General features: G+C 35.4%; 1 non-coding gene across 1 annotated transcript; it reads right to left on the minus strand.

Annotated features, from left to right (window-relative positions):
- Nucleotides 1–19,801: 19,801 nt before the first annotated feature.
- On the minus strand, nucleotides 19,802–19,965 carry LOC118933702 (U1 spliceosomal RNA). The gene has a single exon (XR_005033223.2). It is a non-coding gene; the product is annotated as a U1 spliceosomal RNA (small nuclear RNA).
- Between the last annotated feature and the right edge of the window lie 1,250 nt (nucleotides 19,966–21,215).

Consider the following 21,215-nt stretch of genomic DNA (forward strand, 5'->3'; position numbering starts at 1 on the left):
TGTCCTTTAGAAACAGTCATTCCCTATGATTATTAACAATTGCATATGTTTACTAACAAATCATCACAGCTTTTATAATTTTTAATTAGAATCTTATGTTTAGTTACTCACCTTCCTTATTAAACTGTAAGCTCTGGGGAGGTAGGAATCATCTCTTAGCTAAGGATGGTCTCTTAGCCATCACTATATCCCTGACACCTAATTCACCACTTGGCATATGACAGGGCTAGAAGCTACTGCCACAAATGAACAGGTTTTATTTTTGCTGTTCTCAAATTTGAGTGAAAAACTGGCTATTACTTGGTATGTCATTAAAAAAGAAAGTCTTCCAAAGGAACATTAACTGTGTATCCCACCCTGGAGTATTTCTCTACCAATATCTGTAAGGATTATCTAGTGGTTGGTGTTAGGGCTTGACTTGTTAAACATCAAGAAGATATTGTATGTAGTAGCAAGTGGTTCTCTTATATTAGAGTCTGTTAATAAAAGCAAAGATTTATACTAAATCCTAAGGACTAGAAATATGATTAAAATTGGGAAGAAAGAACCAGAGTTTGAGGGTGGATAAGATTTGTAGCAATAAGCTGTTAGGCATAAGCAATAACTGCCCAGTGTGATTACAGTGAACAGTATTGAGGGTTCAGTAGCCAACCTTGATAGTTTAAATGACTTTGGTGGTTTGAGAATCAGGTTAAAGTGAGGTTTAAGAGGAATTAGATTAAGGTCAAATGTGCAGAAAGTCAGCTTCAAATGTATAAATCTTTAAAGTCTGTCCAAAAGAAGATTATGTTACTAAGGATGGCATGATTTAAGATACAAGCTGTATGGAACCAATATTTAATGCATTATTGCCAATGAAGAGAAAAAGTGCTGGCAACTTTGTAGACTAGATTCTGGTAGTTAGACAGAGGTAGGGGGACAGTTCACCAAAGCCATCACTGACCTAGATGGGGTCTTGCTGAATCATTCATAGTGTCAGAAGAATAGAGAATTTTCCTAAAAAATGAATGTACTACTTTTGCCACACATGTTAAACTAGATGGAAGTGAAGCTGAACAGTGAACAAAATGTAAACAGTTCTTGATTTATTTAGAGACTACCGGAGCTGATGAAAAGAAGGTTGAAAAATCTTGTGCTACATATAGATATTACATTTACATCTAATAAAAATCAGAACCAGTTTATCTGTTATAATCCCGATGTTTAATGAAAACTGTTGTCTCTAGTAGAACCATCACTCATGAAAAATTATACCTTTTCTTTTTTTGTGTGAGTCTGGAAATATGCAGATCAGCTTTGCCTTCTAAGTTATTTATTTTTATTTATTTGTTTTTTTTGGTCCTTTCTGTGACTAGTTGAATATGGTGGGGAAATACATGTTTAAGGCCTGGAGGGTCAGTACTGGCCTTTAGAGACCACGTGGAAATGTAGGTGGGGGCTTTGTGTTGTCACTGACTGCTCGATGCCACTGGCCTTTAATGCCTGTGAGCCAGGGATGTCAGCTTTAGTATTATTCTGCTTATAATATCCACAGCATCCATGTTGTTTTTATAAAAGAAAAATGGAACACAACAATGTATTTAGGACGAACACTGAAATCTCTGCTCCTAAGAATATATTGAAATATTAAATGTACTATTTTAAAAACAGTTTTTGTATATCATGATAATTGAAAAGACTTTATTTGAATTGCATTGTACGTTCAACTTATAGAAGATTTAAAATCCAAATATTAATCACATGGTATGCGCACTTTAGGAATTAAACCACAAGAGTCCATTTAAAAAAGAGACACCTGAGAATCAGAATCAGTGTCTTTGTAGTATATGTTAAAACAATGTCTTAAAAATTGTGTTAGTGCCATGGGCTGTTTTTAATAGAAAGAAAACACATTTCTTACCATTTAACCACTAATTAACATCTCTTCATAAGCTCAGGACAGTAGTCAAGCTTTCAATAAACAACATAAATGAGCTTGCATTCCTCCTCTTTGCACAGGACTCTTTACAGAGAAAACAGCAGAAAAAATGTCATCACCCTGTTGCCACCTCTGAAGTCAATTCATTTATTGGGCACTTACTACGTACTAGGCACTGGGCTGAGAATTCACAAACATTATTTGGCCTTTGTAAAACTCTGATAGTAGTCATGTCCCAAATTTCATCTTAAAATATCCTAGTTCACAAAGATTAAATAATGGGTCCAAGAACTCATATGTGGTTAATTTTAGAACTGGAATTTCAATCTAGATCTGCCTCACATATTTGCTTTCTTACTTCTATTATTTTCTATGTTCTCATTTTGCTATATGGATTCACTTCTAGCTTCTAAAAAAGAGTTCAGGAAAAAAAATGAAGAAAAATTAAATAAACGTTTAGAAATGGAGTTCATAGAAGAGATTGAGAAGAGTTGGAATTATTTAGCAAAAGGAAAAGGACAAAAAGTCTTAATATGATTATTTTTCTACTAAGTTTCTTCTCCCACTAGTCTTCAACTACTTGGAAGTAGAGTTCAATGGGTCATATTAAAAAATCATTTTAGTAAACATTTCCACTGTTTCCAAACTCCTGTTCTCTTCCCCTCGTGGAACAAGAACTACACTTACAGGTCTCTTAAATTTAGGCCTGCCACACTGCTGTGTTGGCCAACGAAAAAGTGGGAGAGAAATGTGCCAGTTCTATAAATGGACACAACAAGTTGCTCTTGCTCAATTCTCTGCCCACTCTTCCCCACCGTAACAATCCACAGAGCTCATGTGATATGCTCTGTTTTATTAAGCCACCAACATTTTCACATTTTATTGCCAGAGCTAAACCAACCCTCTCCTGCCTGATACAGACACTATTACCCATAAGCAGACAAGACCATTCGCATATGGCCCCATTTCAGGGAAAATAGAAATTCCTTCTAATACACACATATCTTCTCAATATGTAAGTTGTTTTTGAAATTTTGTGACAACAGATGATATGAGTTATTATGAAGAACTAATAGAACTAAAGAAATATGTACACATGTTAGGAATGTTTAAATAGTCTACAAGAACACAAAATTAAAGCCTGACCCCCTCATTCCAGCCCTCTTTTTCACCAAAGGTAACTGGTATTACCAATTTGCATGTATCTTTCCAAAAATTTAGAGTCATATAACAGCATCTAACTTCATAAGCATTTCCTTCTCTGTCTTTATCTACATTTAGATTTCTATGTATTCATTCCTAGTTACACATATAGATATATTCCTTGTTTTTATACAAAAGGTGTCATACAGCCCAAATAGAATACCTTGTTAATTTTTCCCTTAGTAATAATTATGGAAAGCTCTCCATAGCTACACATATCTCATCTTTATAATAGTCTGAAATATTTTGTTCAACTAGTCTCTTACTGGAGGACACTGGAGATGTTTGTTCTTCTGCTATACAAACAATAATATCATAGATATCCTTTTCCATGTACTTGCAAATACACCCCTGAGATAAATTCCTAGAGCTGGAGAATCTAGGAACTTGTGCATTTTAATAATTTGGATAGATTTTGCAAAAAATGTTGCATCAATTTACACTCCCATCAACAGTGTATGTGTGTATCTAAAGAGGATTCCTTACTTAACCTGAACTGAGTCTCATCAACTTTTTTTCAGCTTTATTGAGGTAAAACTGACAAAAAAATATTGTAAGTTATTTGAAGTGTACAACTTCACCAACTTTAAAATTTTGCAAATCTGGTATATAAAAAGAAGTATCTTTTTTTCAGTTTACCTTTCCATAAATTATGAATGTGATCAAGTATTTTTTTCATACTTTTTGATACTTTAAATTTTGGTTAACAATTTATTCATAATATTTAAATCATCTCTTTGAAGTAATTAATGCGAGTGGAGTTTTATCTAGCTTACCAAAAACATAAGTGAATTTGTATCTCAATAAGTTTTGTTCTGTGCTATTTCTAGAAAATAGGTAGAAGAAAGGGAAATGGAGAAATGGAATGATTAGGAGGTAAGATAAAGGCAACACATAAGAATGCAAGAGAAATAAAGCCAACTAAGGAAGAAATGCAGTAATAAAAGAGGAAATAGAAAACCATGACAATACTTTATTGCTGCATTTCCCACAGCTTCATAGAGTTGAAAACAGAAGGGAGAAATTTAGTACAAAGGAGAACACTTCTGACTTGTTTATCTGTTGTGAATTCAAATGTTTGCCAAATTTAAAAAACAGCCATCATCTTCTCTTTGCTTATACCAGGACAAACAATGAATCTAAAACATTGCTTCAATGCTTCTGAAGGTTATTGTGAAGCTTTTCGTTTTTTTCTTTTGATAGTAAGATAGTTCTTAGTGCAGTCTCTCTGTTCTGGTTCTGGATATAATTTGAAATACTGGGTCTGTATTAGACATACACCAAGGAATTTAGCTTGCCACTATATAACTAGGTGATAAAAGGCACTGTAGTTTTTACTTCATTTAACTCAGGAGGAAAATATAACTTCATTTTTTTCGGTAGCACTGCTTAATTTTCAGTATGAGCTCTCACTCAAACTGGATTGAGGAACACTAATTAAGTCATTTTAGAATGGCTTGATCATTTGCTCAGATCTACATTCCTGGGATTTCAGACGAAGGGGTAGGTAAGTAATACAAAACTTGGGTGGGCATGACTGGTCTATGTCAGCATCTGTGCTCACTGGCATCCAATGAACCTCACTCCACAAAGTGTAGGCTGAGTGGTCCCTAGTTAGAACCTTAAGCCATCTTGGGATCCATTCCTTTTCAGTCCTACCCTGCCATCCCTTTCACATGCTATACCCGTGCTACCCCCAAGTGTATACTCGCATGCAGATCTACTGATCCTGGACTTTGCTGGGATATGGAGGAATTCTGATAGGTTTGTCTCAAGACCCTTTGGCCTAGAAGTATCATGCAACAATTTCTGGGCTCATGCCTCAGCACATAAGCTTGGTAAATATACTGAGCCATTAAGTTTATCATTTATGTGCTTTTCTCCACCCCTGAAGCCCCTCACTGTGCTTCCTCTTACAGTCAAGAAAACTACCTGGTACAAGGTGGGAACAGAAGTAGAATCTGGGGCAGGGAACGTTTGCCAAGATTCACCAAGATATCTCAAATCTATTGCTCATAACTTGAATGCTTCTTATATGTCTGTGGCCTAGAAATTGACACTCAAATCCCAAGAATGAACTTTTTCTCTTGTTTTCTTTTCCTTTTGAGGGGCTATCCCTTCCCTAAAACATGGTACAGAATTGCATGTGAAAGTGGTCATGAATAAAAAGAAAGTATGGGAGAAAACCCACGGGAGTATTAATCACAATATTGTCTTAGCAACACCATTGGCAACTTTCTGGGGTATTTTCCAACCTAGCAGTATGAATAAAATGTTCAAGTGGTTTCAAAGTTTTAAATCTCTAAACCAATTTACTCTTGCCATTAAGGGTTTTGCAGCCACACCCTTCATAGTTGCTTAACTGGGTATCTTGACCTCATCTCTTAAACTAAAACTTATTAGAAGACTGTGTCACATCTCTCTAGAAAGGCACCTGTCAATAATCCCAGAAATGACCTCTTTGAAATGCACAGCATCCGAGTCCTCTCCATTCCCTGCTCCTGTATCACCTCTCATACAAACAGGGAAGAGAAACACTACAGAATGCCTTGTCTACTGAACAAAGATAACAGGGTGACTTCTTATTCCTTCCTTTAATTTGGGCATATTTCATCTACAAGAGTCTATAATTCCTTGTGCAGTTTTATTTCAATTTGAAACAATCAGGATTGTCAACAACCCTATAAAAAGGCTACTACTGTTCAGGTGTACTTATTATAAACAATTATTTTCAGTGCCTTTGCGGTTATTACAAAATGCCAATCAATCATCCTCCTAAAAAAAAAGAAAAAAAAGCAAGAACAGAAAAAAACACTTCCATAAGTAAATTTAGTCCACCCAGAGAGGGCCTTAAAAGAAGACAGGAAATAATGAAACCACTTTTCACTATGAGTACTCCATTTTCACTGAGGAAAACCTGATGCAGACATGTTGACAGGCTAAAGCAGCATTGGTCAGGCAGAGGAGCAACTTAGCGGCTACTCAAAGCAGAGAACTTCTAAAATAAGGAGGCCAGAAAATGTCTCATCTGGGGAAGGCACAAAGCCCAGCTATACTAAAGTGGAAGCAATTACTAAAATGTCAGAGAGGCACAGCAAAGAGAAGCTACAAAGATTTTTATGGAGGGTGACAGGATTTTTTTTTTTAAACATTCACTTTACAAATGTTTCCTGTAAACATGTGCCTTAGATGTAGATAGTTCAGAAATTTGGGGATAGATAGCATCAAGAATGAAAGACATGAGAAACTGAGAAATTGAAAGAAGGTTCTCTTGAATATTAATGCTTTGCTAGATTTGACATTTGGGAGCCACAAAAAGTCATTTAATAGCTGCAGTGAAGCACTGAGGACGTTTTGTCATGGCAGAAAGCTAAAGGCTGCTGTGGGGAGGATCAACAGAGAAAATCTAAAGCATTGGTGCCCTTTGACCTTATTGAACACATTTCAAGGGAAATTTTTAGAACTTCTTAAAACTGAGTTAGAGAAGTAACTTTAGTCTTATATAGATATTTTCAGAAAATGTACACAACTAGCTGTAACAAATAAATTCTCCCTCTTTTTGTACCCTGATTTTTTTAAATTTCTGGATTCTAACTTTCATACTCTCAACCACTTTCTTAGATTAAAGTGCATTTCAAAGCAAATAGATTTCATTACCTGTTTCCCCCACTAACTGAAAGTGGAGGGCTCCTGTGAAAACTTTTGTAAGCTGAAATGGCTAAAGAGAATAAGCAATTACCATTAATTCATGTGGAAAAATTTCTGAGCATTCCCAGAACCCAAAAATAACCTCTTAGGCTTTTCTGATACCTTAGAACACATCTTGCTGATAGATGTACAAAATAAATGGAGACAAAGCACAGATGCTCACAGACACAGCGCAAAGCTCTTGCACCGTGATTTCAGATGCTACTTGTAGTTCCCAAGAAAGAAGTTTGGCTGTGCCACTCTCGTTGCTAGGGGTGCACGCCACCTCTGTAATAGCTCTGCAAACCAAACACTGAACCTGTTTTCACTTCTCACCTCTTACTGGTAAAAATCAAAAATCCCCTTCAGATTTCTTTCACTTAGCAAAAACAGGTACTAAAGTATGGCTTTCATAAAATCGAGTCAGTGTAATACAAACTTTCAAAAGCAGGGATGCCTGTATTTGTTTTTGTTTGATTTCCTCAACAGTATTCATACTATGTCAAAATTCTATGTTAAGTAAAAGAATTCTTGGATAGATTTTCCTTGTTTTAATAGTAGTATCTGTACTAAACACTTTCTTCTCTTATTTCTATTCATTCACTTGTATTTTCAAATAGGAGGCCACCCCCTCATTTGAAGGGTGAAAACCTTATGCACAGCAAAATAAACTATCAATAGTACACAAAGGCCACTGACTGTATGGGAGAATATATTTGTAAATGATATCTATGATAAAGGGTTAATATCGAAAATACGTAAAGAACTCACACAACTCAACACCACAAAAACAAATAAGTTTATTGAAAAGTGGGCAGAGGACTTGAACAGACATTTTTCCAAAGAAGACATCCAAATGGCCAACAAGCAAATGAAAAGATTCTCAATATCACTCATTGCCAGGGAAGTAACCATGGGAAAAACCACAAGGAGATATCACCTCGCACCAGTTAGAGTGGCTAATGTCCACAAGACAAGAAATAACAAGCGTTAACATGGATGTGGAGAAAAAGGAACCCTCCTACCCTGCTAGGAATTGTAAATTGGTGTATCCACTGTGTAAATCAGTATGGAGGTCTCTCAAAAAACTGAAATAGAAACAACAAACAACCCAGAAATTCCATTTCTGGGAATTTACCCAAAGAAAAAGATACAATGCACTGTGTTTATCACAACATAATTTACAATAGCCAAAATATGGAAGCAACTTAAATGTCCATTGATAGATAAATAGATTTTAAAAAAGATATGGTACATGTATACAATTACTTTTCCAACAACATGCTTACGGGACATTCTCTATTGGAATGTGGCAGCTCTTGACAGGAAGTAATGTCTTGCAAATCAATATGATATAAACATTAATCAGGAATAATCACTTATGGCTAGAGGAAGTCTGCATTAATTTATGCTCTGGTGAAGAGCTTAGGTGGGAGATAAGGATCTGGCACTTATTGTAATTATATTTTGGAGATTAATAAAGATATTGCAAGGAGGTAATTTTAAGATAAGCAACCACAATAAATGTATCCTAGTTAAATGAAAAAATAAAGTTTGAATATTCACCAAACCTAAATTGTTATCCATCCAGATTAGGAAGTTCTAAGGAAAATTCACGAGCTCCATTTTTGGGAAAAATTATGATATATGTGCCGATCAACAATTTTCCTTTACCGCACAGCTTGGCATGAAGAGAAAGAAAGAAAAAGGAAAAGAAAATACAGCAGTAACACTGAAACCAGGCAATGGTTCTAGCCTCATACTATAAAATGTAAGAAACCTTAGCTACCTATAATACAATTTAGATTCATCATTCAGCAACAAAAATGTGTTAAGCACCTACCACATTATTTAGGGATTAGGAGGTGAGAAAGACTAAGGAATGAGGGAAATAAACATAGATCTTACCCAAAGCTGTTGTGCAAAAGATGGATTTTAAAACTCTGGGAATCAGAGTAAAGTTAAACACATACACACACACACACACACACACACACACACACACACAGATATGCTGATGAATTAGCAAATTTCAACTCCAAAGAAAGAATCTCAAGAAGGAATCTTGGGAAACCTAGACAGAAGAAGCTAGATGCATAGGAAAAATATAGGCTATTTGCAGACTTCTGTTAATCAATATTAAGTGTCAGAATACAATGGAGTTGGTCTTGTGCTTCTAGTATGGTCAAAGTTCCCACTTTTAAAACTTTTAGCTTAAGTTCAGGCATTGGATAGGAGGGTTAAAACTCTGGTAGAAATCCACAATCTTTCTTGTCTTAAGAATAAGAGTAGAGTCATTGGAAAATGAAAGTGGAATCTTGGAGAGAGCTAGACAGGGGCTGTCCCAATTTTTAATCATAAATTCTATTCAAGTCTCTGGCTGAACCTGAACCATATATTTACAGGGTATTCACAAAGTAGCTCAACTGAGGTTTGACTTGCCACCTAAGAGATAGTGGTTGCAATTTGAGTTGAATGAAGTTAACAACCATCTGAAACAATGATAAAAATCTCTATGAAGATCTGAATCCAAAAACTCTCTCTGAAACAATAATAACAAACCCAAATTCTCCACAGCAAAATATTCACAATGTTTAATATATAATCCAAAATTACTCAACATAAATGTTTCAGAAAAGTTTTAATAAGTCTAGAAAGAAAAGACTAATGCTCAAATGATCCAGATTTAGAATTAACAGCCAAGATTTAAAGGATTCAAGGAACTTTGAGAATCCCAGGTCAACAAATTGTAAACCTTAGATAAAATAGACAGTTCTTTGTTAAATACAACTTACCAGAACCAACACAAGATGAAACAGAGAATTTGAGTACTCCTGTATATACTGAAGAGATTAAAATTTGAATTTGTGATGGATTATCAGTTAACAAGTGCAGAAGAAATGATAAGGGAAATGAGAAGTCATCATTTGGTAACCAAAAACACCAATGGATGCTTGAACCAGTGGGTGAAAATTTGGTAAGGAATGTAATGTTTGCACAGTACAAAGTGCCTCCCCACAGAATGCTTATTAATTCCAAATGTAAGAAGAATTTTACAATGGAAAAAAATTGGCAACCACCAGTTAAGTGAAGTGATCAAAGCCAGTGTCACCAGTAATGGAACAAGTCAAACTTATGTACGACTTGCTAGGAAGCAGTAAAATGATTATAGCATCTTTTCTGTGATATCCCTGCCAAAAATCCATGGCCTGAATTTGATCATTGGAAAACATCAGACAAACCAAGCTGAGACTTTCTGCAAAATTTGTGCTCTGTGATCAGCTTCCAGTGAAGAATGGGCTATTCTTCTAGATCAAAGGAACCTGAAGAGACATGACAACAGAATGCAACACGTGATCCTTATTCACGAAGAACGCTGTTAAGACAATTGGCGAGGCCTGAGCAGGGCTGAGGCATGTATGGTGGTCACATCTGTCTCACAGTCATTATAACAAAAGCAAATTCAATGCTGTTCTCCTCAAGATGGCCAACTGGCATCATCATAATATGGAAGAAAAAAAACATATTTAGAACTTTTTTCCGGGAACATCAATTTTACCTATTTTTAAATTGCAACCTCTTAAAAAGGCATCTTATTTTGTGTGTCACTCAGTAAAATTCTGTTTGTGACAGCTTAAAAATACTTGTGATGCATGAGAGCTGGAGGGGAAGTCTATTCTCTCCACAGAACAACCACCTAAAACCATTAAAAAAAACAAAAACAAAACCAGAAAACAGTAGGCTCCAGGGACCAAATTCAAAGTTCTTTTATTTTTAGAAATTCCATTGAGCAAGACTTGCTGTCAATAAAAATAAAAACAAAACAAATAAAAGCAGGGAGAGCATGCCTATGGATATTAATTAAACTGCCTGAAATACAAATTCAGAAATGCAGTCCCAACTAGGACACAAAACATACCCTAAAGAACCCCTGTGGCTGGGACTCTCATGTTTTGTCCTTTAGGTAATACTGAGTGTTGGTTCTGTCACTCTGCCAAGCAGCCAGAGAGCGATAGGTTCTGAAGGAGACTCTTGGCTCGAAGTCATGTCTCCACGACGGAGGGAGGTGCAAAAACAGAGACAGATCTTGATTGTGGCCCTCTAGTAACTGGCTATCCATAATTCAAAGCTGGTATTTTCAATTACAAAGAGAGTGGCCACATGTATGGAAAAAAAAATGCCCCCAAATGTTTAACACTGATTTAGGCCAAAAAATATTAGCTGGATGAGAGTATAATTTTTTTACTTCAAAAGTAGCACAGAATTCAGTTGTATCTAGAATCACACCGAGAGAGGAGTCAGTGCTGTACAGATGTAGGCCCCGTGACTGCTCCTGAAAAGAAAAGCAGCCCAAATTATTGGGCAGAATCCCTCCCTTTTGCAGTCAGTCAATATTCACTGGTCTTGAGGATATTAGCACAGTTGCATGACACTGACTATCCACAGGGCCCGGAGTTTAAGCAAGTTGTCAAGTGTGCAAACCCATCCCTGAGGCTGTGCTTAGGTCCTTTAAAATTCCACTCCAATCTTGTTTGCCTACTGTAAATTCAGGTCAGATTGGCAGAGCTGTGTTTTGGTAAGTCAACAAGTCAAAACAGTTACAATTCAAGTGATTGTCTTTTTGTTTTCCTACTAGCAGCTATGATTTTTCTAGTGGAGATTATCAGGAGTTCACAGAGGGGAGAAAGGGGGAAACAATTGTGCGAAGTCATGCAAGTTATGACATATTATGAAGTTGAGAAGCAAAATCCCTTTCTGGGAAATGTTTTACAGGGTAGAGGAGAGGACCCTAAGTACAAAGCAAAAAGCAGGCACAGCTTTTGGGTGCACAGGGGGGCCACCAGAAGCCAGCAAACTTAACTGATGTACCCAGGACATGGTTTCTGACATACATGGCCTATGGCAGTCAGGATTTAAGGCTTAAGCAGCATCTACCTAACCAGTGAGATAGATGCCCAATGTGGTCCTGAGCTGTGCCAGAGTGTCTGAGACAATCAGAGCAGCCAGACTGCTTTCCTGAGAAGAAGACCATATAAACACTGGAGAAATGGAAAGGGAGAGCTCCAGGATTAATTCAACAATCTATTAAATAGGGCAGGGGATTCAGATATTTTAAATGGACAACCTGCTAGAAAATCCCCTGAAGGCCTCAAGTTCATATTCTCATGTTAGTCTAAACAATTTCACTTGTGTTAAACTTCCTCCACAAGTTCACCTGCTAGGAAATGAGCACTTGGCCACCTCATGCCTACGGTGGCTTCCAGTTTAGACTACCTACCACATTACCGCCAATGACCCTTCACTCCATAGCAGCTGTAAATGCCTCCCACAGAGAAGCTACTTTCGAGACTTGGTAACACTCAGTCTAAAAGTCTTCACTGAAAAGGGCTGAATTACAAGGTTGCTGGAACAGGCCCTTTAACAGAGAATGTTAGAGTTTCCTTAAAATGACGTTGAGCCCCTTATGAAACACAGCAGCATGAATGTGCAAATAGGTATGCATGTGAGTATTGGATGGGAAAAGAAGTAATTAGGAAAAAGAGGAGCTGCACCCAACTGGTCTTATCACTGTGGCCTAAAGAAAATCATTCTACAACTTTTATTGAAACATTTTTACCTTAAGAAACTGTATTAGGGAATGTTTTATGAAAAAAATTAATATAGACCCTGCCCTCTTGAAGTCTGCAGAATTTAAAGGGCAGGATAACTTTACTAGCTCAATGTCTTACATAGATTAATCTACATCAGTGAACACATGACAGATGAACAGGACAGATACTCCACAACCTACTAATGTTATGTCTTGTTTGGCAGGAATGCTTTTACCCATAATACATGGCTCCATCAAACAAAGGTTAATTTTGCCTTGTGTTACAGCAAAAACAAAGCTAAGTAGTAGTTAACATTGGTTCATCACCTCAGTGATTCAAGATGCCAGCATCTTTCCACATCTCCACTTTGCTATTTCTGCATGTTGAATTCTGCATGTAGAATGAATTTCTTAGGCTCATTGCCTCATGGTTGCAATATGGCTGTTACAACACCAAGCAACACCTTAAAAGCCAGGAAGAAAGGGTAAGAGAGGGGCCACAGCTGAGCAACAACTTCTCCTCTGTCTCTATGCTTTCATTAGGAAGTTCTAACTGACAGCAGTTCCAGAAGTTCTAACTGACAAAATCCCCTCATATTTCACTGACTAGTATTGGATGATGCCCATCCTTAGTATGGAGGTCAAATCCACCTTTCTTGAAATTCAGAGTCCTCCACACAGTTACCTAAAACTAATACATTTGTTTATAAAGAAGGAGGGAATTCTTGGATAAGCAACACTAGTTTCTGCCATGTTTTAACACCTATGTGCAGAATCTTCAATGGTATGGGTTTCCTTACAAGAATATGTTCCTATTCATTTATTAATAGAAAAATATGCACTTTAAGTTATTTTCTCAGTATAAAAAATAGGTTTGTACCCTCCTACATGGGCTTTCACTTAGCCATTACACTCTGGAAGGTGTGCATTTTCAAGTCTGGATGGTGCTAGGGTAGAGTTCATAGTTATATTGCAATTCCAAAACTGTCTATCCAAAAATTAAACCTGTGCCTTCTACCTCATCAACCCTTCATGGTAACCAAGTGTGTTAACTGTTTCCAAACAGGACTGTAATTCATAATGTCTTATTCATTTTCTTTCAATATAATTAATGTACACATTCACATGATCACGTGTGTTAGGCTAATGATTCAAAATTACTTAACATGAAATCAGAAGACATTAGAATGAGAGTGTTATTGGCCCTCTCTGCAATGTTTCTCTCTAAAACTTAGTGATATATCCTTGAACTGCCCTTAATAATCTACTATGGATTTAGCATGTAGGAATTCACCTAAATTAACATAAAATTCAGTGCTATTTTCAGTCCAGGAAAACCTTAGAATTATAACTTTTCCTGAGATCTACTGTCCATTATGTTGCCTCTGTAGAGTATTAGGCAATTCAAGGATTCAATCTATATATTCTAAAATTAGAAAAAAAAGCATTCTTTTAATTTAAAAAACTTATCACTGTTTATTAGCACTGGGATACATACTATAGTAAAGCACATTAATTACAACAAAACAAAACACAAAATGGTTATATGAATTTAGTCTCATACTAGCCAAGGAATCTGTTCTCCAGTTTTATTTAAAGGGTTTCTTCCTCACAGTGGTTTAGTGGTTTGTTACATTGCAGACAAAATGATGTCAAAATGTGAAACTGAAAAATATAAAGTACTTCCTAATTTCAATCCTTAGCTTCAAATCCTAGTGTCACAGTAACAGCTAATAATTATATAAATTATCTAAAAAATAGATTTAACCAAAAATGGATTTAGCCTCTTCTGTGGAAAATTGTGAATCCTATATTTACATCACTCTGCCATATAATACACTTCAGTAATTCTATGTGCCACTATCGGTCAGGTGTGGACTTGGTAAATGAGTAAGTTAATGGGACCATTGAAACTGTCTGCTATTTTGATATTAAACTCAGGCCTCAATCTACTTCTGCCTTTTTCAGACACGAATAAGGCAACATGAATGACCTTGAATGATGTGTACAAGATATATTCCTCCTTTATTTAATAAAACATAATATCAATATTTCTATATTTCATAAAACAACTACACACCTTCCTAGCTTCATATAAACTTTCCAAATTTACAGATTTAAAAACATAGAGCTGGACAAGATTTCAGATTTGATGTAGTTTATAGTGGGAGACATGAGGTCAACTGTTTATGACTGGCCTGAAATTTGGGAAATCATAAAAAGTTAAGTCCCACTTTTAAAGCTAAGCATCTTAGCTATTCCCCTTTAGGAAACCCCTACTAAGGCTATTCCTAACCCTACTATTCAAACCATGTTTTCTTAATCTTCTAATCAAATTTATCTACTCTTATCTAAAGTCCATCAAGCTCGCAGTAAACAAGAAGCCTCATCCTAGACTTCTGAAAAAATTCAGCCTGAAAACAAGAGTTTCCTATCTCATCTCAGCCATAGCAACAAGCCCTAGCAACAACTCCCAGCCACTTGAGGGATTTACTCCAGGTTTTGTGCTTATAAACCCTAGGCACTGCAGCTCTAACGGCTTCCTCCTTAGAGCCCATCCCACTTAGAGGGAGTCTTTCTCTTTCCTTTTCACTCCTCATTAAAAACTGTGCTAGTTGCTCCATACTCTTATCTGCTCTTATTCATTCTCCATCACTTCCAAACCAAGATCCTAAAAAACCCCAACATTTTTAGCCAACAACAATGAGGACAACTGTTTATGACTGGCTTGAAATTTGGGAGCAAAGCTGAAACTATACTAATTCTTATACCTAAGTCATAGACTTTTTTTTTAACAACAACACAAAATTCATATCATGAAGGGCTACTTATTTGGTGGAAGCTATATGCAATGGAAACATGCTTAAAAGTTAATCTTTATATTGAAAATTAAGAAACATGAGAAAATCAAAGAAAGTAATGGAAGTATAATATAACATTTTCATGGATTGGAAGTTTCATTATTATATGTATTAACAATGCACACTAATTAATATTCTTGCAAGACTTTTTTTGTAGAAGAAATAAGCCAACAGTTTATTTATGTATCTATGTGTCTATTTCTGTTTTATTTGTGTTTTAGATTCTATCTATAAATGAAATCATTTGATATTTGTCTTTCACTGTTTAACTTATTTCATTTAGCACGGTGCCCTATAGGTCCCTTCATGTTGTCACAAATGGCAAGATTTCCTTCTTATTTATGGCCAAGTAATATTCCATTATATATATATGTATATGTACAACATCTTTATTCATTCATCTATAGGTGGACACTTAGGTTGCTTCCATATTTTGGCTTTTGTAAATAATGCTGCAGTAAATATAATGGTGTATATCTCTTTTTGAATTGTTTTCATTTTCTTCAGATAAATACCCCAAAAGTGTAATTGCTAGATTATATGGTAATTCTTTTTTTTAATTTTTGAGGAAACTTCATGCTGTTTTCCATAATGGCTGCACCAATTTACATTCCTACCAACAGTGTATGACAGTTCCCTTTTCTCCAGATCCTTGTCTTATTTTTTGTCTTTTTAATAATAGCCAGTCTGACAAGTGAGTGATATCTCTTTGCAGTTTTGACTTGCAATTCCCTGATGATTAGTGATGTTGAGCATCTTTTCATGTGCCTGTACCTGTATATTTTCTTTGGAAAAACATCTTTTCAATTCCCCTGCCAATTTTCAATCAGGTTTTTTCATTTTTTTGATATTAAGTTGTGTAAGTTCTTTATATAATTTTTATATTAACCCATTATCAGATGTATGATTTACAAATATCTTCTCCTATTAAATAGGTTGCCTTTCTGTTTTGTTGATGGTTTCTTTCACTAGGCAAAAGCTTTTTAGTTTGATATATTCCTATTTGTTTATTTTAACTTTTATTCCCCTTGTCTGAAAAAACTGGTCCAAAAAATTATTGCTAAGACCAATGTCAAAGAGCTTACTGTCTATGTTTTCTTGGAAAGTTTTTTGGCTTCAAGTATTACATTCAAGTCTTTAATCCATTTTTAATTTATATCTGTATATGGTATAAATAGTGGTCCAGTTTCTTTTTTTTTTTTCATGTGGCTATCCAGTTTTCCAAACACCATTTATCAAAGAGACTGTGTTTCCCCATTGTATATTTTTGACTTCTTTGTCATATATTAACCATATACACATGGGTTTATTTCTGGACTATTTTATTCTATTAGTCTATGTGTCTTTTTCATGCCAGTACTATACTGCTTTGATTACTGTAATTTTGTAGTAGTTTGAAATCAGGGAACATGGTATCTCCAGCTTTGTTTTCTTTCTCAAGATTGTTTTAGATATTCAAGTTCAGGGTCTTTTGTGCTTCCATAAAAATTTTAGGATTATTTGTCCTAGTTGGGTGAAAAATGCCATTGGTATTTTTATGGGGATTTCATTGAATCTGTAGACTGCTTTGAGCAGTATGGACATTTTAACAATATTAATTAATCCTATCCATGAACATGGTATATATTTCCATTTATTTGTGTCATCCTCAATTTATTTCATCATCAATGTCATATAGTTTTCAGAGGACAGATCTTTCACCTCCTTGGTTAAATTTATTCCTAGGTATTTTATTCTTCTTCATAAAATTGTAAATGGGATATTTTCCCTTGATTTTTCTTTCTGATAGCTCATTATTAGTGTATAGAAACCCAATTAGTTTCTGAATGTTAATTTTGTATCTTATGAGTTTACTGAATTCAATTATTATATAGTTTTGATGTAGTCTTTAGGGTTTTCTGTATATAATATCATGCCATCTGCAAATAGTGAAAATTTACTTCTTCCTTCCTAATTTGGACATCTTTTACTTCTTTTTCTTGCCTAATTTTGGCTAGGACTTCCAATACTATGTTCAATAAAAGTGGTGAGAGTGTGTATAATTCTTCTGTTTCTGATCTTAAAAGAAAATATTTTTAGCTCTTCACTACTGAGTTTCAATATGGGTTTGTTACATATGACCCTGCTTATGTTGAGCTATATATATCTTCTGTACCCACTTTATTATGAGTTTTATTAAAAATGGATACTAAATTTTGTCAGATGCTTTTTCTGTATCTATTGAGATGATTACAGGTTCTTATCCTTCATTTTGCTACTGCAGTATGTCACGTTGATTGATTTTTGGATGTTGAACTATCCTCGTATCCCTGGAATAAATCCAACTTGATTGTGGTGCATGATCCTTTTAAAACATTGCTGAATTTGGCTTGCTAATATTTTGTAGAGAATTTTTGTGTCTTTGTTCTTCAAGGATATAGGCCTGTAATTTTCTTATTTGTGGGTTTTTTTTTTTTCTGGTTTTGGTATCAGGGTAATGCTGAATTTATAAAATAAGTTTGGAAACCTTCCTTCCTTTTCAATTTTTTTGTATAATCTGATAACATTAGATATAACTCTCTTTAAATGTTTGGTAGAATTCACCTGTGAAGCCATCTGGTTCTGAACTTGTGTTTGTGGGGAGTTTTAAAATTACTGATTCAATTTCATTATTTGTGATCTGTCCATTTAGATTTTCTATTTCTTCTTAATGGGCCAACAAAGAAATAAAAAAAATACCTTGTGACAAATGAAAAGGAAAATGCAATTTTCCAACATTTATGAGGCAGGAAAAGCAGTTCTAAGAGGAAACTTCATAGAACTATAAGCTTACCTCAAGAAATAATGCAAATCTCAAATAAATAATCTAATTTTATACATAAAGGGAATAGAAAAATAAGAACAAAGTCCAAATTTAGTAGAAATAATAAAGATCAGAATGGAAATAAATAAAATAGAAACAAAAAAAAAAACAAAAGAAAGGTTAAATGAAACTAAGAGCTGATTCTTTGAAAAATAAAATTGATAAACTTTTCTCTAGACTCATCAAAAGAGAGAGAGAGAGAGAGAGAGAGAGAGAGAGGCAAGTAAATTAAAGCAGAGAAGTTACAATGGACACTACAGAAATACAAAAGATCATAAAATGTTACTATAAAAAATTATATACCCACAACTGAAAAACCTAGAACAAATGGGTAAATTCCTACAAACACAAGACTTCCAAGACTTGAATCTTCCAAGCCATATAATAAGGATATTTCTTGTGTGAAAAAGGAATAAGGAGACATTTAGATTTAGATCTTCATTGCTTTATTTGACTTGTCAACACCTAGGCTGGAGTATCCTTTATCAAATTTACTTTCAGAAATTTCATTAAAGTATGTCTCACTAAACCATATTTCATAACATTCAGATTTTAGCTATATTAGGCAATGACTAAAGAAAAATTATTCATTCCCTATAAAATATACTTTTTTAAGACTGAAAACTTATTTAAGTTATATCTATAAGAATTACTAGATACAGAATTGACTTGCCATTTCAATCAATCACTTTAATTAAACCTTCCCAAATGAATAAAGTTATAATTTAGAATAAAAAATACATGGAGTCTAAGTACATGGAGATATGTATCACATTTGGATAATTTTTCTATGTATGTGTGTGTGTTTCCAGTAAAAGACTATAGAAACCATTCCAAACATACATGAAATATGTTAAAAATTTTCCTCAAAAGTCTTCATTTTAAGATTTATAATGTTAGAGTTGAAATCCTTCTCAGCAGAATAATGATACCATATCAACACACACAAAAAATAATTATTAAAGAAAAAAATAGAGGTTGTATGCATTTCCTAGTAACACTTTACACTAAAAAAGTTATTACCACAGATATACCAAAAAGATAGTACAAAGAATGCTTTATGATTTACCCTAAACAAAGGGGATTCAAAAAAAGACCTTTTAAATATACAGGATAATGTAAATATAGAGTGCAAATTCAAGAAACACCCCTTTTTTCATATGATTAAACTGTGTGGCACATTAGGAATGCCAATTAAAGTTTCATATTACATTTTTGGAACCAATTGCCACCGGCATCCATCTTCCTCAAAAGTAACATCTGTGAAGCTGGCAGCAGAGGACCAGGTTCTTGGATACTATGGGGTAGAATATCATAAGTTTTATGCTTTTCTCCCCAGGAAAAGTCTCCTTGAACTTTTCTCAACCTACCCCTATCCACGAATTTTTTAAAGACTTCCCATGGTTTTGTATTATCTTGGAATTTAAAGACAGAGCAACTGCATCTTGGTCATATTAGCTTTCACAAAGGGACTTTGGACCAATACAGAAGCAGATACCAGCTCATCACCAATTACATGTTAAAGAGGTATCTTTCAGTCAATGTGAATTAAACCCCTAGAAAAAGGTTTTATGCAACTAGCTATGTGATAGAGGTCTAGTGAGATGGAGAGGAGTACACATAAATCCACTTTCTATGTGCTAGGAATTCAAAGATTTGATAACACCTGTGATGGTTAATTTTTGTTGTTGTTCTTATTCCAGAGGAAAGTGCGAATGCAGTCCCCAACTACCACAAATTATGCAGTTGAGTTTCCCATATTTGGGGAAATCGCAGAGCAGATCCGGGATGGGGTGCAATGGTTAAGCCTCACCCTGGGAAAACCACCTTTGTGATCATAGTATCTCCCCTGCCAGGTAAGTATGTGATGGTTAATTTTATGTGTCAATTTGATTGTACTAAGGGACATACAGATAGCTGGTAGAACATTATTTCTGGGTGTATCTTGAGGATGCTTCCAGAAAAGGTTAGAGATTAGTATTTGAATTAGTAGACAGAGTAAAGAAGGTCCCTCTTCACCAATGTGTGCAGATACCATCCAATCTGTTGAGGACCCAAATAGAACAAAAAGGCAGATGAGGGGCTAATTCTCTTTCTCTCCTTAGGCTGGCTTGCCCATCTTCTCCTGCCCTCATGTATCAGAGCTCCTGGATCTTGGGCCTGTGGACTCTGGGGCTTAAGCCAGCACTTCCATCTGTGTCCTCATGGTCTACCCCACCTCCGGCCCCGTAGTTCTCAGGATTACTCTACTGAATTATACCACCAGCTTTCCTGGTTCTCCAGCTCGCAGACAGCAGATTGTGAGACTTGCCAGCCTCAATAACCTTGTGAGCCAGTTCCTATAATAAATCTCCATATATGTATATATACGACCTCTTAGTTCTCTTTGTCTAGAGAACCCTGAATAATACAACACTCAAGTCATACTTTCTCTCTTAACTTAACCTGGTCTTTTCCAAGCCAAACATTCTTACTTTCTTTAAGCCACTGCTAATCAGACAGTTATTGTAATCATCCCGATATTATCAGCACCAAACGTAAAGACAACTAAGGCTTAGGTTTACTGGCATCATCATCAGAGATTCAGTGTAATAAAAACAGAAATGGGGTCCCAGTGGGAGTTAACCTGACCCAGTTAATTACAACCAGCAAACAGTCATTCCCTGGAACTCGAGGGGTATTCTCCATGGCATCCCTTCCTACATAAACATGGAATCCCAGAGTTTAATGAGATATCTAGTATAAAATCATATGGTTAGATACAGACTTTAAATGCCCCACTTGATGGATTAGGTTTGTCCAGTGCCTTTTTGTTTTTCAAAATGCATTCTAATCCTGACCCTCACAAGACTCTGAAGCCATCACACTGTTATCATTAACAACATAAAGATGAGAAAGCCAGGGATCATGAAGGTAAAGTAACTACAAGTTCTCATAACTGGTGAGGAACAGAAACAAGTCCTCCACCCGGGATTTCACCTTGTACTCAGCTGTGGACATTTTACTGCCTCTTCATGTCACAGAGACATAAGATGACTATGAACGTGCTTTGAAGGACCCCTAGAGAACCCATATGCCCTCCATCACCTTTGTGAGCCTCCAACTCCAGAATAA

The sequence above is a fragment of the Manis pentadactyla genome, chromosome 8 (genome assembly GCF_030020395.1).
Source record: "Manis pentadactyla isolate mManPen7 chromosome 8, mManPen7.hap1, whole genome shotgun sequence".
Lineage (NCBI taxonomy): Eukaryota > Metazoa > Chordata > Mammalia > Pholidota > Manidae > Manis > Manis pentadactyla.